This window comes from Schistocerca serialis, chromosome 1 (genome assembly GCF_023864345.2).
Source record: "Schistocerca serialis cubense isolate TAMUIC-IGC-003099 chromosome 1, iqSchSeri2.2, whole genome shotgun sequence".
Lineage (NCBI taxonomy): Eukaryota > Metazoa > Arthropoda > Insecta > Orthoptera > Acrididae > Schistocerca > Schistocerca serialis.
In genome coordinates, this window is record NC_064638.1 from 430120930 (window position 1) to 430135165 (window position 14236).

General features: G+C 40.0%; 1 pseudogene; it reads right to left on the reverse strand.

Moving 5' to 3' along the window:
* Positions 1 to 4432: 4432 nt before the first annotated feature.
* On the reverse strand, positions 4433 to 9709 carry LOC126481190 (protein DEK-like; annotated as a pseudogene).
* Between the last annotated feature and the right edge of the window lie 4527 nt (positions 9710 to 14236).

Genomic DNA, 14236 nt, shown 5'->3' on the forward strand with positions numbered 1-14236 from the left:
CCCTTTCCACTATCTGCGGATGACTAGCTCTACCATTGAAATGCCATTTGTAGTCAAGTGACGAGTAATGACAGATCCAGTACTTTCTGCAGAGGAGACAGGATTCACAGGAGTGGATAGTACTTGAGGTACCTTTCGTACCAATACCCTAGGTACATGATTCTTGGGAGCTCTTCCAACATGACGACTTGTAGCAGTTGCCAATCATTTTTATAATAGTTGGAGCGGTTTCCAGCTGCTTATTAATGTCAACCAACTCATTCTGTGTTCCAGAATAGCATTCAAGTGAGGCTTCATTTTAACTGGTGGAATGTATTACAGGACAGTGAACAAATAACTTTAAATCAAGGCCGCTGATTGTCTTTTAATCTGTTGACTAAAAAATTGCTAACACACATTTCTATTAAGGCAACATAAAAACCTGTGGTAAAAATTAATAGTTTCCCAAAACTTTTTGAGGTTAATTATAGTTGTTAGAAAACTGGAAAACAAAGTTAATTTACAATTAATGTTGATAATATGTAGGGCTGCACCTCTTTAAGGGTAAACTAGGTGTAAAACAATATGTTTGTTAGAATATCTTTAACAGTAACTAAATCACAAACGCCAGTTTATCACAGATTACTCGTAGATTATGTACAGGACAGTGGTAGCTTCGGAAAATTCTCAGAAATACGAGGTAATTCTGAAGTGATGTGTTCTTTGCCAGTAACTGTGAACTACCGACGCTCATTTGCTATGAAATAAGTTACGTATACAAATCAGTGTTGCCAACATGTGATCAATTTTCCTGTCAAAATCCGTCAAAATAAAAATATCTCCATATTTTCTTGCAAAAATAAAGAAAAAATAAAACTTATTTTAAAACATTACACTCATTACTTTATTTACGCATCGCGCAAAAATTTAAAGATGCGCCAAAATCAGATACCTCCTACTTTCTTACAACTAAAAAGACGAAATTAAAATTTATTTTAAACGTTATACTCATACCTAGTTTACAAGACTGGCAAACATTTAAAAATCCGCCGACCTCGGTCAAAATATAAAATATATATTATTATATAACGTCATCACATTTTAATGGAACAGTGAAAAACAAATTTAAATGTGCTCCATTAAATTTCGGGCGTGCAGTCACATACATTCAGTTCTACTTCTAATATTTCGGGTGGATAACGACCAGTCATCCTCAGAATGAGCAGACAGACAGATGGCTGGACAGTATACGGCCGAAATATTACATAGATCTTGAACACATTTCGTAATGATGTGGAACATGTCACATTAACATAAGTTTTCTTTACACAAAATAATAAATTTTTTATTTTTATTTATTTATGTAATTTTTTTTTCAGTTACTACTTCATATGTAAGAATTCATCTATTGTGTAGACGGAGTTGTCATTCACAAATTATTTAAATCTACTTTTACATGTTGGTTGGCTATCTATCAGACTTTTAATACTATTTGGCAAATGACCAAAGATTTTTATGGCAGCATAATTCAACCTATTCTGTGCCAAAGTGAGATTTAATCCTGAATAGTGAATATCATCTTTTCTTCTAGTGTTGTAGCTATGCACTTCGCTGTTATTTTTATATTGGGATGGGTCATTAATGATAAATTTCATAAGTGAATATACGTATTGCGAAGGTACTGTGAATATCCCGAGTTCCTTAAATAAATGTCTGCAAGGTAATCTTGGGTGGGCTCCAGCTATTATTCTGATTACTCGCTTTTGTGAAATGAATACTTTTTCTCTTAATGACGAATTGCCACAAAATATGGTGCCATATGAAAGCAGTGAATGAAAATAGGCATAGTAGGCTAATTTACTGATATATTTATCACCAAAATTTGCAATAACCCTACTAGCATAAATACCTGAACCTGATCGTTTCAGCAGATCATCGATGCATTTCTCATCAATGCACACTCCCAGAAATTTTGAGTATTCTGCCTTAGCAACAGACTACTGTTCATAGTCTATATATATGAACGATGTTCTACCATTTACTGTACAGAGTTGTATAAACTGTTTTTTCTCAAGAGATGTGGGCCAGATCTTGCAGGAAAAATTAGGTGACAGGTACCAGGTCACAAGTAGTTTCAGGCCAAGTACAGGTCTTAGACAAGTGGGGATGTAGGATCATTGTGCAAGGGTTTTACAAGGCAGGATCATGTTGTGGTAGCGGGTGGAGCAGGAAACAGTATTGATAGGGATCAAGGCTACAATATTGTGACCTGATAAAAATTGCATCTGAAACGAACCATAAAAATGTTGGCTTGGGTCCTGCTTTCATGCAGCATGACCGGCCCCAATTGAACAGCTCTGTCAAGAGGGTCAATATGGAGCTAGATCAGCTGCTTCGGATGGCTACTTTGTCAGGCATAGGTTTGGTTCCTGTTGATGGTATTGGCAGGAGGGACTTTACAAGACATGGCCTGCATCTCAGTAGGAAAGGGAAGGGTAAACTGGCTGGGAAGATAGCAAAATCTTTAATGGGGTGGCACTGAAACTCATGGGAGTACTTTTTTAGGCTAATATCAGTGTCCAATCATCCTACATTGATTGAAATTAAGCTTAATGAGAAGTTCAGACAGGCAGGTATCAGAGATGTGAAAATATCATAAGATTCTCATAACAGTACAGTGAAAAATAATGTTAGTATGTCACAAGATTCACATAAAATCACACTGAAGAATAATATTAATGTGTTGCATGAGAATAACAGGGAATTAAAAAACAAAGTAAATGAGCTTCTTGTTTGTTTAGAAGATTTAGACACTATGGAGAGACGAGGAGTATCCATATATGTTAAAATCAGTCATTGTGTGAAAAATACGGAAATTAAAAAAAATTGCATAGAGCAACATATATGTAGGCAGCCGCAAAATGCGCGGTAAGTTCTGCGCTGCCTCGCTCCTTCCACAGTCCAAACGAATACATATCACTCGTTGCAAAGGAAGGGCGGCTGAAATTAAAGTACATACATGACTGGTAAAAGTGGACTGTATTTGTAGACTACACTGAGAAACACAGTTGCAGAAGCGTGCGCGCTGATTGGCGGTCACGGGCTGTCTCCCCTTGTCCCGGCCAGTTCGGCAGTGCATTGTCTGGACGGGAGGGCAGAAAAAAATCCTTACCTGCAGCAAGCGTCCGGTCGACACTGCACCCTTGTGGCATGTTGCACCATACAGAACAGTCCGCCCACCTAATTTATATAACTTACACTACATACAGATAATCACTAGCAGCACAAATAACACAAACAAACTAGAAAATAAAATGATTGAAGAAGTTGCCCACTGTAAACAAAAGAAACACTTCGGTTACTAATTTGATAGTGATGCGCACTAGAGACTATGTTTCCTGTGGAACAACGTAGATCTTCGACAGTGGTCGTTTATACGTTCCCGTTGCTGTGTGCACTGAAACAATTCATACCACACCACCAGGACCAGGGTGTGTACCGACAATGACCCCAGACCGCCACACGAGGGGTGGCAAATTGTCTTCCTTCAGTAGAACCAACGTACTTGGCTGTAGATTGTCTTTTGTTGATGACTATTAAGTTCTCTGTTGTAGTTGTGATAGGTAATCCCTTCACCACCGTTTCCAGATGTGCTGTTTGCACTGCTGGATGAGCTGCCATCTTGAACCTGGATGATGGCTCTGAAATAAAGCCTGGCTCTGGGATAGCTGTTTAGGGTTCACCAATAAGAAAATGGCATGGGGTAAGGTACGACACCTAGGTTGTCAGGAGGCTTGCTAACAGCAGCTGAGATCCTGCATGCAACAAACGAAGATGCTCGCTCATGACTATTAGTTTAGTGACATGACGCTCAGGAAGATGAATCATGGGGTGCTTCTGACTGTAAGAATCTTTTGATTGTTCCAATCTGCCGCCCACCCTTAACAAGTGTTCCTCGTCCAGAAAGGGATGAAGTGAGTTCAGGTTGTCTTTCTTGGGGATTGGTTGGCCATGTTGTAGTTCTTCAATTACCTTGTAATAAACTTGCTGTTGCACCATGTGAATAAATGCCATCGATGCCGTGTGAAGTTCTCTTGCTGTTAGGTTTCCACTATGCCTCTCGGTGGGTTGCCAACTAAGATTGTTTATACCTCTCACATTAAGTATGGAATGTCAAGGTCTGAAGAAACTGACAAGTTATAGCTTTTCTGGAATATTACGTTAATAATAAGCTTCTAAAATTTATCAGTAAAATGAAAAAGCTGCCGCTAATAAAAGTAATCTAAAGCTGCTCTTAAAGGTATACAGTTCTATTAATGTAGAATGCTGAAACATTGAAACGAACATACACACTTCAGTAGACATCTGAACTCATTCCTATGGAATTTCTATTAAAGTTATTTTTTGGTTTTGCAACTGCAAAAGATTATTTCTTGTTACTTTATAAATCAAATCAAATAACCAAGTCAAATAACATTCTCTTGATGTGGTCATTTTTATTTAAAATTGCATAGTATTCTGCAAGATGCATGTGAAGTGCAGGTACGATAATCACTAAAACTTGCAGCAGTATTACTGTTGCTTTAATGAAATCTTTGTGTGCCAGGTCAAAATGTGGATAATTAACATATACTTGTTTATAAACAGTCTTCATTGTTATTTCTTCGAGGTTAGCTCCTTCCAAAATTCTTTGACATACGGCTTTATTTTTTCATCTGTAGATGGTGCCTTTGTCTTTTTTGAGAGGGGTTCTTCTTCAGATGAAGACCCATCATCACTCTTACGAGAGGATTTACGTTTTTTAGCTGAAGATTTCTTCTCAGACTTTTTGGTTGAAGTCTTTTTAGCATTAGCCTTCTTCGATGTCTTTTTTAGATTCGCTTCTGCGAGCTTCCTTTTATTTTGACTTGGATTCTGGATCATCACTGCTAGTTTCTTTATCAAGTTCATCTTCCACATCTTCCTTATCCCTTTACTTTTCTTTGTCTGTTGCTTTATTTTCTGATTTCGGAAGGTCGTTTTTTCTTAATCCATGTTGTCTTCGCCATCCCATGAATCTTCCCTTAAGCTCTTTCTATGCGCATTAGCCCTCTTTAAACGCGGTGTTCGCTTCTCTGTTCCATTTTCCGATTCTGAATATCTCTTGTTGTTGGTCTTTTCGGCTGTAGAGCGCTTTGGTCTGTTGTCAGGAACAGGCGCTCCAGAGCTTTTGGGCCCTAACAAAAATGTTAAAATTCTCTGTACAAGTTCATCACATTTTCCTTTTTTTCTCAATGTCTAAAATACAACAAATTGTTTTCAAGACGCTCACTTCCATCATTCTCAGAATGTGTTTCTTCTTTTCATACTGGTCTGACCATTTGCCAAAATCAAACCAACAGAATTGTTGTTTCCCACAAGAGTGACGTTCCCAACTCTGTTGAACAGAACTCTGTGAAGCTGTTTTAGAGCATCAGCCTTGAATTTCTTGAGAAATGCGTCAGTTCTTGGTATTTCATCCAAGGGTGTTCCTTTGCCCTTTGGTATTTCCATTGCCTCCGTTTCTTTAAGCTCATTGAATTCTTCTGTGAATCTTTTCATCTTCCTTCTCTCTCTTACACCTGATATTTCCAGGGTTTGATCCAGCAATGGAACTGTCTCATGCCCCGACTTGCCGTTTTCTCCGTCAACATCCTCGTCATCCTCACCACCATCTTCTTCTTCACTTCCTTCTTTTTTGTGCACAGAAGCAGACTGGTATTGCGAGCAAGGAATGACAGTACTCTTCGAACATTGGACTTAACTGAAAAAGGAGGTATCTTTCCTGACACAATCCAACCAAATGATGTTTCCTGTAAGGTTGGGTGGTTATCTCTTTTCATTTGACCAGGCTGCAGTGCATCAAAGAAGATCGATGCTCCAAGCAGAAGGTCAATCTCACCAGGTTTGTCAAATGATGGGTCTGCTAACCTTAGATGCTTAGGAAGCTGCCAGGTGGAGGTTTCAAGAGATGTTGTTGGCAGTGGCCCTGTTATACGTAGCAGTAATGCACAGACAGCATGTGTGCCATAGTCAGAAACTCTTGAGGAAATGTACACACTGCAGACGTGCGACTATTCTACCGTTTGATCGTCACTGATGCCACTTATTGGTATCGGATGCCGACTGAGCTGTAGTCCCATCCAATCTGCTAAGCTCCTAGACATAAAGTAAATTTGTGAGGTACTGTCAATAAATGCCCTGCATTTGTACAACTTCCCATCTTTGTCGGCGATGTTTACAAGTGCAGTAGATAACAATACTTCCGCACGTTGGTGGTCTCCTTTCACTGTGCAGTATGTTTGATGTTGTTGTACACCCGTTTCTTGGTTTCTACTGCCACTACTACTGGCTTGTTCCTTGTGCAATAATGTGTTGTGGTGCCTGTTACAAATGCGGCAGTTGCCGGCACGGCATTCCTTCTACCTATGATTCGCGCCCAGACAGTTGAAACAAAGCTTTTGTCTGTTCACGAAGTCTATTCTGCTGTCAGTGTCGCTTTCTTTGAACTTAGGACACCTACTTAGCTTATGCTTTGAGTTGAAGAACGCACAGTCGGGAGGAGTCGCGAGAAATGTACGTCGAGAACTGTATTCTTCTGCTTTAGTATGCTTCGCGGCCGGCTGCTGGGACTGGGGCAGCATTTTGTCAGGATGAATGAGCTCTAACGTCTGACAGATGGCTTCTAGAAATGCCACCAGATCTTTAAGACGCGGAAATGTGATGTCAGCTGTTTTACATTCCCACTGTTTCCTCAGAGTCACCATAATATGATCCAACAAAATGTGCGAGAGCAGTATTTCATGCAATGGAATGCCGACCTGCATTACCTCAATCGCGTTCAGATTTCTCATTACCTGGTAATTAACATTCGTAAGTCCTTAGCAGATTCAACTCTGACGTTGGACAGATTTAGAAGTTCCTTTACGTGTAAATCAACAATTAACTTGGGATTATTATACCTTTTAACGATCAGATCCCATGCAATCTTAAAGTTACTTTCTGTAACCGGTAAGTTTTCAACCAGCTTACGAGATGCACCAGACACACAAGACAATAAATAATAATATCGCTGGACGTCAGTTAAGGCTTCATTGCTAATAAGTAATGCCTTAAAGGTATCCAGGAAGTGCATGAATTCTGCTAAGTTACCATTGAATTTTGGTAATGAAATTGCTGGTAGCTTTATTTCACGTGCACTGCACGAACTTGCAGACTTAGGTGGTGACACAATATTTGAATGGAGCAGTGTCGCTATGCTTGATTCTGCAGGGTGAAAAGTTTTTGAACCGACAAACTCTGGGAGGTTGTAGGGGACATAAAAACAAATATTTTACCCTAATGTCATTTTTTCCTATGAGGAGTATTTAAACCGGTAGAGGAAGATTTCTCTGGTCGCAAATAAATTAAATCAACAAACACTTTTCCATTTTTTATGACCAAGAGACAACACATTAACACCACCCAATTTCAATTACATTAGATTTTCAAAAATGCCTCCATTGACACGTAAACAAAGGTTACACCGTCGGATCATGTTCTGCCTGACACAGGCAAAAACCCCAGGAGTATCGTACCGAGCGAGGTGGCGCAGTGGTTAGACACTGGACTCGCATTCGGGAGGACGGCGGTTCAATCCCGCGTCCGGCCATCCTGATTTAGGTTTTCCGTGATTTCCCTAAATCGCTCCAGGCAAATGCCGGGATGGTTCCTTTCAAAGGGCACGGCCGACTTCCTTCCCCGTCCTTCCCCAATCCGATGAGACCGATGACCTCGCTGTCTGGTCTCCTTCCCCAAAACAACCAACCAACCAACCCAGGAGTATCCTGAATTGTTCCTGCTGCTGCTACTATCCGGGCAACCAGATCCTCTTCTGGTGCAACAGGAGTTGCATAAACAGGATTGCGCATCCAGCCCTGCACAAAGAAGTCCAGAGGGGACATATCTGAGGATCGAGCAGCCCATGGTTCGGGACCACCTCTGCCAATCCACGTTTCTGGGAACCGTCGGTCCAGGAATCGACACACACGACGACTGAAATGTGCCGGCGCCCCGTCATGTTGGAACACATGCGTTGTCTTGTAGGGAGCGGGACGTCTTCCAGCAATTCTGGAAATGCTCTGGCGAGAAAATTGTAATAGTGCCTGCCATTTAATGGCCTAGGTAGCAGATACGGCCCAATTAAACAGTCCCCAACAACACCGACCCACACGTTAACGAAGAACTGCACTGATTGAAGGATCCCGCTCCACATGCTGCAAGACAGCTTCCTCAAATCGCAGCGTTCTTACCGTGCGACAGCGTCCCTGTCCAGGTAATCTGCTAAATGACCCGGTCTCACGCAGACGTTGGTACACAGCAGCAAAGGTCGTATGATGCGGGATACGGCGATTAGGATATTGTTGTTGATAAACCCGTTGTGCAGTTCGTCCGTTGTGGTGCGCTACATAGTACGCACCAACCATATCAGTGTACTCACTCCAGGTGTATCGCTCCATTAGTAAACAGAGACATTGCACTACTACACTGGTGGACAGCAGTCGCCTACAACTGAAGAGCGTAATACTCCCGCTAACAACCGAACATCGTAATACGGCCTCTAACAATTGACGAGTTAATACGGCCTCCACCGGTTTAAATAATCCTCATAGGAAAAAATGACATTAGGTAAAAATATTTCTTTTGATGTCCCCTACAACCTCCCAGAGTTTGTCGGTTTAAATACTTTTCACCCTGTATATCTAAGCACAAGTCTTCAAACGACTCCCTGTCTACATCATGAGATTCTTCTACATCGTTAATCTCTAACTGAGTTTGGATGTCGTTGTATTCATCCTTGCTTGTATTTAGCAGTGACTGCCTTAATCTCATGTCGTTGAGATTAGATCCTTCTTGAAAGCTATTTATGTGGAGAGTCTAGTCACTCGTTATTTGATAACTGCTCTTTTCTTAACTAAATTTCGTTTCTCGACAGGATCCATGCTTCAGGAGATTAGCACAAAGGATAATAAATTAAGGAAACAGAGACAGGCTGCTCACAGAGCCGGACGACGGTACCTGTAGAGCGCTGACTGGGCTGCAGCTGCTGGCCGAGACGGCGACGGACGGCGCTCACTGGTGCACTCGTGTCGTGTTGTCAGAACTGCTTGCCTGTGTTATGGCGTCTGCTGGCTTGAGGTGCACTTCACAACACGATTCTCGCGGCATCTGTACCGTGGAGAGCTCTAGCACGGACGTCTATCACTGATGATGCTTGAGAGACATGCGGAGCGTACGGTAATCTCGAAAAAGCGCACAAAAAGCCACGATAACCCCTACCCGTAATTCGCGGTACGTGCAAATCAAAGTACATAACTTTTGTAGTGGAAAATGTTCGACTAGTCATATCCGCGTCCGGAGGACCAAAATGTAGGCAGCCGCAAAACGCGCGGTAAGCTCTGCGCTCCCTCGCTCCTTCCACAGTCCAAACGAATGCACATCACTTGTTGCAAAGGAAGGGCGGTTGAAATTAAAGTACATACATGACTGGTAAAAGTGCACTGTATTCGTAGACTACATTGAGAAACACAGTTGCAGAAACGTGCGCGCTGCTTGGCAGTCACGGGCTGTCTCCCCTTGCCCGGCCAGTTCGGCCGTGCATTGGGTGGACAGGCGGGCAAAAAAAATTCTTACCTGCAGCAAGCTTCTGGTCGCTGCTGCACCCTTGTGGCATGTTGCACCATACAGAACAATATACAAGCATGTGCATGTGAGCATAAACTAAATAATGGCACTTTTGTAATTGAAGCCGTGTATAGGTCCCCATTGGGAAATTTTCGACTATTTTTGAAAAAACTTGGATTCCTTGTTGTACTACCCGTCAGACAAAGGAAAGCAAATTATTTTTTGTGGGGATTTCAATGTAGATTTTCTGAAAGAGTCCAATAGAAAGCTTGATCTTGAAGTATTACTTGGTTCTTTCAATTTGACATCAGTTATTGATTTTCCTACAGGAAAGCAGCACACTGATAATAACGTTTTCATAGAGCGAGATAAATTTTATGAAATAAAAACTTTTCCTGTTAACGGTGGTCTGTCTGATCATGATGCACAGCTAGTTACAGCATATAATATAGCTACACACAGTAATGCAAAACAGTCCCCAAAATAGTGCATTCCATTAACAATTTAACAATTCAAAATTTCATGGAAAGCCTGCAACAGTTAGACTGGGATAAGGTGTCAGGGAACATGATGCTCATTTAAAGTTTAACCTATTTCATGATACCTTTGTGAGTATATTTGAAAACAATTTCCCCGAGAAAACAGTGAAATATAATTGTAACAAACCATGATAAAAGCCATGGCTTACTAAAGGGATAAAAATATCTTGTAAACAGAAAAAGGAAATTATCCTATAACTAGGAGGAGAAATGATACCGAAACAGTGAACATTATAAAAACTACTGCACTGAATTAAGAAAAGTTATTAAAAAGTCCAGAATTATGTGCATTATGTCTGTGATTGGCGCATCTGATAATAAAATTAAAACAATTCGGAATATTATGAAAAGGGAAACTGGGCAACCAAGAGCACAGGACGACTGTATTCCTATCACACACAATGAAAAATTTGTTAACAAGAAGTCAGGAGTAGAAAGCATTTTTAATAATCATTTTATAAATGTTGTAGAGAAAATATGATCCAGCTATTCATCAGAAAATGCAAGGCAGTATATGGAAGAGGCAGTACCTATGCAATTTGATAAAACTGAAATTCAACCCACCCCTCCTACTGAAATTAGGAAAATAATAAATTCACTCAAAAGTAAAAGCTCACATGGAATTAATGGCATTTCCAACAGAGTACTTAAAGCTTGTTTCCAACAAATCAGTGGGAGTCTCAGCCACATATGTAGTAGTTCACTGAAACAGGACATATTTACAGATAGACTGAAATATGCTATTGTCAAACCATTGCATAGAAAAGGGAATAGATCTAATGCTAAAAACTATCGCCCAATATCACTTCTGACAGCTTTAGCCAAAATTCTTGGAAAATAAAGTATTCAAGAGTAGCTTCACATATTTGTAAAAATAAAGACTAACAAAATGTCAATTTGGTTTTCAAAAAGGCTTTTCAACAAAAACAACAAAAAATGCTATATATGCTTTCACTGGATAAAATATTAAATTCATTGAATAACCGAACATTACCCATTGGGATATTTTGTGGTCTCTCAAAGGCTCTTGATTGTGTGAATCATGAAATTCTTCTGCATAAGCTTAAGTATTGTGGTATGAGTGGGGCAGTGCACAAATGGTTTAATTCATACTTAACTGGAAGAATGCAGAAGGTTGAAATTAATGGTACAGATAGTCTGCAAAAACCAGCAGATTCCTCTAACTGGGGAGGGATCTAGAATGGTGTCCCACTGGATTCAGTCTTGGGTCCCTTATTATTCTTAATATATATTAACGACTTGCCATTCTATATTCATGAAGATGCAAAGCTAGTTCTTGTTACTGATGATACAAGTATAGTAATCACATCCAAGAAGCAAGAATCACCTGAGGAAATTGCAAATATTGTCTTACAGAAAAATATTAAGTGGTTCTCTGCAAATGGCTACTACATAACAACAGAACTTTCTTCTTACTTTCTATTTTTTTTGCAACAGTTGGTTTCCAAGTGAAAGTCGGTTGAGTGTTGACTACACTAACATCTAATTAAGACGCTTCCTTAGCTGACTGAGGTAGCAAGGCAAATCTGTTTTTTGTGCCATTGATGAAACTGTCTGATACTGTTCTCTTTTTGTGGCCCCTGTTCCTTGCTACCATTTCGCACCTGTCTTCACCCTCCTCCCCCCCCCCCCCCCTAACCTCATCAGTTCCTCCCTAGCACAATCCAGTTCAGCCTGAAGGGCTCTAATCTTCCCTTCCTGTTCCGCTATTTTCCTATCCCTTGAGCATAATGCTGCAATACCATGGAAGAGGCTCATTTACTTCCCCGATTCCCATGCCACTACATTCACCCCAATGTAACCATCTGCCACAACAGCTGCACACATCCCACAGAACTGACTTTCCCATGGCACGTCAAACACTTAGACGAAGAAGCCGAAATTATGCACACCATGCTCAAAATTTGATGGAACAGTCATTGCGCCCCGAAAACGTTAAGATGCATAAATTTAAAAACATTTATTCACCTATGTTTATTAAAGTAATAACAGTCCATTCACATCGTCCTCTCCCTCTTCTTCAGTTGACTTGCTAGATTGTTTGTCTCCTCGGTATGCAGCCATTGTGCTCTGGTAAGACGTAATTATGACAGCGCTTGTTCCCACGCCTAAGTCCGCTCCAAACATTGAGAACTGCCATAGTGGTTTTAAGTCTATTCCTGAGGGAGGTTTTCACATTTTTGAGCATGCTAAATGCTCTTTCGCCCTCAGCATTTGACCAAGGTAACACCAAAAGCATCATTGCAAAATCTGAGAGCTTCTGAAATGGACTTTGGGAACTAGAGTCCTTATATGATGTGATCTATTGCCGAAGTTACACTATATTGTCAACATTTTTTCATAAGACAGTAGTTAATTTTGACCACTGAAAGTCAATGTTTGTTATTTCTGTGTCAGGTTATTGAAATTCCTGAGCTAGTGAGATTATATTTTCTTTCGCCACTCACAAACACTGTTCTGGAGCAATTAGGCACACTTTTTACAAAATCTTGACATGTTTCGGCAGTCACCTCTGGAGCTCCTCTGCTAAGTAAATCGGAAAATTTTCGCACCTACCGCGAAAAACTTTTTTGATTTCTGAATTAATTTTATGTTCTGTCATCACGTTCACCAATGAAGCCTCTTCTTCGTGGCCAAGATAAATATTAGGAGATTTGTATTTTCTAAGTTTACCGTTAGCAAATCCCCCTTATAACAGCAGACAACAATCCGCCTCCTAATAACTACAACAAGAAGAACAAAGTCTTGCAGTACCTTTGGACATCTGATGTACTTTATTGAAATGATTTATTGATCTTTGACATTCTTCTAGAGTTGGTCTAAGAAACATAAGATAATGTGTATTGATGGCATCTGAGTACATAGTATATTATAGTTCAGCTGTGTAGAGCTTAGTCTGATGTCTGGATATTTCTAAATATGTCTGTAGTTCAAGCCACTGATTTAAAATGCGAGTAACAACAACTTCAATCGATAGCCACCTTGTGTGTAATTAGTGTGTAATTTTAAGTGATTTGGTTCAATAATTTATTGCTTTAAACAACTCCCTATACATGTCATGATGAGAAGAAGATTTAGAAAACCATGAATAAGTTTCACAAATTAAAAATTCAAGACTCCTTGGTAGCACCTGGGCAGCAGAGGACACTACTAAGTAAACTAAATAGCAAACATAGGGGATCAGTGCAAGATTAGGGACCTCACATTTCAGTTTCTGATAATCCTATTATTAATACCAACCAATAGTGAGGCATTATCTGTACCAATTCCCCTCATTTGTTTAATGTCTAGACCATAATATGAAAGTAATCACTTCACTGCAGTGACACCACATTCAGCATTCCCCTATTCTGGTTCAACAATTCCCAAAAAGATGGAAATACCTCTTCATTGTTTTGGAAAATATACAATGCACTCAGCCAACACTTTGGCGACCGAAATGTATGTAGATTCATCTATAAGAAGACTGAAATGTACATTACGATGTAGTTCTGATTTAAAGTGCTGGAAGGGAATGTTCCTGATCAAAGCATTGCTCTTCGTATGGTGTAGCCATACAAGAGATGCATGGTCAGCACTCTGAATAAATTTCTTGGGTAGATCTGAAAGATGGTCAACGGATCTAATAGCACAGTGATTAACTATAAACAATGTAATAGCAGCTTCAGCAGCAGCACGTTCATACTTATGTTTGGTAGACTGAAATGGCAATGTTGGCTGTTGTGAAGATGAAAAAGTTTCAGCTGCTTTTACATGTTTCTTACTTTTTCCATGTAGAAGTAAATCTGATAAACGCACATTCAGGATGCATTGGCAATATTTACACCACGTTACTGAGTTCCCAGGAACCTCTAACTACCAATCCTTTAATTGTTTATCACTTAATCACTTTTTCTAAAATGTCATACATACCGCTTGACATTCTTTTCAGACATTGTTAGTCAGTCGTAAAAACAAACAAAAAGAGCACTAGACGCTAGTTGTTAAACACACAATAACTCAGTACAACAATGTAG